This window comes from Trachymyrmex septentrionalis, unplaced genomic scaffold (genome assembly GCF_001594115.1).
Source record: "Trachymyrmex septentrionalis isolate Tsep2-gDNA-1 unplaced genomic scaffold, Tsep1.0 scaffold75, whole genome shotgun sequence".
In the NCBI taxonomy this organism is placed as follows: domain Eukaryota; kingdom Metazoa; phylum Arthropoda; class Insecta; order Hymenoptera; family Formicidae; genus Trachymyrmex; species Trachymyrmex septentrionalis.
The window spans coordinates 1299759-1300266 of NW_017305938.1; positions in this window are offsets into that span (position 1 = coordinate 1299759).

Here is a 508-nt window from a genome sequence, read left to right on the forward strand (position 1 = left end):
ATATATATATTCAGTTTGACATATAAAACGTCATAAAAACATCCATCAGATCGATATCAATATGTGTACATTGCTTTGTAAAATACATCGGCAATATTATATGATATCGTGAAACGACCGCTAAAAGTCGTAACGTTTGAACAGCTGCGTGCAACAAAAGCGAATGTCACGAAGAAATAACAGTTTGGATTTAAACGATTACTTCAGAAATGAAATCGGGAAATCTTTAACAGCACTCTTCTGTCTGTGTGTTCACTATGACTTAGAAGCTTCTTATTCATAGCTGATCTTGGTGTCTGTTACTTTATTACTTTTATTCGCACACAGTGGCCGCACTTTCAAACTCCATTAAATTCCACCATTCCGAAAATATCGTTCCGTTCAGTGAAAAATATTTTTGCTCAATAACTAGATATGCCGATACTTCACCGAATCAATACGAAACACGGGAGTTTGTTCGTAAACCGATACTTGCATTTATCGTGAAGATAACGAAGCGGCGCGTTAC